This window comes from Salvelinus fontinalis, chromosome 7, assembly GCF_029448725.1.
Source record: "Salvelinus fontinalis isolate EN_2023a chromosome 7, ASM2944872v1, whole genome shotgun sequence".
Classification (NCBI taxonomy): domain Eukaryota; kingdom Metazoa; phylum Chordata; class Actinopteri; order Salmoniformes; family Salmonidae; genus Salvelinus; species Salvelinus fontinalis.
The window spans coordinates 4926502-4929673 of NC_074671.1; positions in this window are offsets into that span (position 1 = coordinate 4926502).

Consider the following 3172-nt stretch of genomic DNA (forward strand, 5'->3'; position numbering starts at 1 on the left):
GTGAAATGTGTCAGAATCTCACCGTCCTGGACGTTCTACCCAGACAGACAGACAGAATGACAGCTGATAAACACAAACAAACACAGCTGATAGACCAGACTGTTTTACAGACAAACGTAGATGTCAACCATGAACGCCAGTCGCTCGATGATAGACGCCACGACATAAAGAAATACAAGTCTTTGCTGTTTCAACAAACTGATCAACTTTTGGTGAAACTGATCAACTTCACGTTGTCTTGAAAACAGAAAGAAAGAGACGTGCAGACTTGCTTTTACACAAATAGAGAGATGACAGACTGACACAAATAGGCATCCCACCGGGTTGACATGGACACACAGAGAGAGAGAGAGAGAGAGAGAGAGATAGAGATGGAGAGAGAGAGAGAGAGAGAGAGAGAGAGAGAGACAGAGAGAGAGAGAGAGAGAGAGACAGAGACGACAGACTGACACAAATAGGCATCCCACCGGGTTGACATGGACACACAGAGAGAGATAGAGAGAGAGAGGGAGACATAGACAGAGACAGAGACAGAGACGACAGACTGACACAAATAGGCATCCCACCGGGTTGACATGGACACACAGAGAGAGAGAGACAGACAGAGAGAGAGAGAGAGAGAGAGAGAGGGAGAGGAGCTGAGGCTTGACATGCTTAGGACACACAGATAGCTCTGAACCGGATCTTTAGCCCTGATGAGATGTCGCTGCTAGGCTAGCTAACACTAATACTAGGCTAGCCTGTTAGTGTGTAGGGGGCGCTATTTTCACTTTGGGAAAAAATCGTGCCCAAATGGCCTTGTACTCTATTCTAGATCGTACAATATGCATATTATTATTACTATTGGATAGAAAACACTCTCAAGTTTCTAAAACTGTTTGAATTATATCTGTGAGTAAAACAGAACTCATTTTGCAGCAAACTTCCAGACAGGAAGTGAAAAATCTGAAATCGAGGCTCTGTTCCAGGGCCTGCCTATTCAACTGGCTTATATCTATCGATATACATGCACTTCATACGCCTTCCACTAGATGTCAACAGGCAGTGGGAGGTGAAATGGTGTGTCTAGCTTGATCTGAGGTCGAACAAGAGCTTTTGGAGTGACAGGTCTGGAAATATCATTGTCTTCGAAGGCGCGAGAAGAAACCCCAGATTGCCTTCTGAAAAGCGTTCGGTATACACGGCTAATATCTCCGGCTCTGATTTTATTTGATACATGTGATAATATCATCGTAAAGTATGTTTTTTCAACCGAGTTTTATCCGATTATTCAACGTTTATCGGGACTTTTGGAGTTTTCCGTTGTTTGCGTCGAGAGAAGATGGACATGTTCGCGCCACTTGGCTAGCTAAGGTTGCTAATTTGACAGGAGAAAAGGACATTCTAAAACCAAGCAACGATTTATTCTAGATCAAGGACTCTGTTATGGGTGTAAGATGGCACAGTGATGCCATCTGTTGGTAAATGTTCATTACTGCAACGCATGTATTTATACCGGGGTGCTTGAGACACCCGGGAGTGTCATGATGTACAGAACAAGGCTGGTTACTCGCATGAATGTCTCTGTCTCGTCATTTAACTTTTCGAACGTCGAACGTTGTACAAGATTCTGATGGAAGCTCAGCAAAAGTAAGAACAATTTATGATGTTATTTCGTATTTTTGTGTGAAATGTTTAGTCCCTAGTTCTCCGCCCTTTTAGCGGGCGCTGTCTCGGAATAACGCAAGCTGTATGTCGTACTAAAGTTATTTTAAAAAATCTAACACAGCGGTTGCATTAAATTAAGAACCAGTGTATCTTTCATTTGCCATACAACAAGTATTTTTATGTAAAGTTTATGATGAGTTATTTGGTCAGATTAGGTGAGTGTCAGAAATATATCCGGACATTCTGGGAAAAAGTTCCTACATTTTCACAATGTATAACCACGGTTTTCAGCTCTAAATGTAAAACTACGATTTATACCTCAAATATGCACATTTTAGAACAAAACATAAAAATTTTGTGTAACATGATGTTATAAGACTGTCATCTGATGAAGTTGTCCAAAGGTTAGTGATTTATTTTATATCTATTGCTGGTTTTTGCTAAAGCTATCTTTGCGGTGAATAAATGCGGTTGTGTGTTGGCTATTGTGGTAAGCTAATATATTTCTATGTTGTGTTTTCGCTGTAAAACACTTAAAAAAATCGGAAATATTGCCTGGATTCACAATATGTTTATCTTTCATTTGCTGTACACCATGTATTTTTCATAAATGTTTTATGATGAGTATTTATTTATTTCACGTTGCTCTCTATAATTATTCTGGCTGCTTCGGTGCTATTTGGGATTGTAGCTGCAATGTAAAACTGTGATTTATAAAATCGGACATGTTGGCTGGATTCACAAGATGTTTATCTTTCATTTGCTGTATTGGACTTGTTAATGTGTGGAAGTTATATATTTCTAAAAAATATTCTTTGAATTTTGCGCCCTGCGGAGGGAGCGGAATGTTGTGGGTGTTCCGCTAGCGGAACCCTGGGGCGAGAAAGGCTAGCTAACAATAATACTAGGCTATATACCACGAATATTAGTCTACATAACACTAATAAATAGGTTATATAACACTACTACTAGCAGGCTATATGCCACTACTACTAGGCTACATACCACTACTACTAGGCTACATAACACTACTATTAGGCTACATAACACTAATACTAGGCTATATAACACTAATAGTAGGCTATAGTAGGCTAAATAGTAGGCTAAACCTGTATTTTTAATGTGCCACCTGGCCTGCACAGGACTTGCAGCACTTTTATTGTCCATGCAGAAAAGAGACTGGCAAAGAGACTGGTAAAGAGACCGGCATAGAGACCTGTAAAGAGACTGGTAAAGAGACCGGCAAAGAGACTGGCAAAGAGACTGGTGAAGAGACCGGTAAAGAGACTGGCAAAGAGACTGGTAAAGAGACTGGTAAAGAGACCGGTAAAGAGACCGGTAAAGAGACTGGTAAAGAGACCGGCAAAGAGACCGGCAAAGAGACCGGCAAAGAGACTGGTAAAGAGACCGGTAAAGAGACCGGTAAAGAGACTGGTAAAGAGACCGGTAAAGAGACCGGTAAAGACACCGGTAAAGACACAGTAAAGAGACTGGTAAAGAGACCGGTAAAGAGACTGGTAAAGAG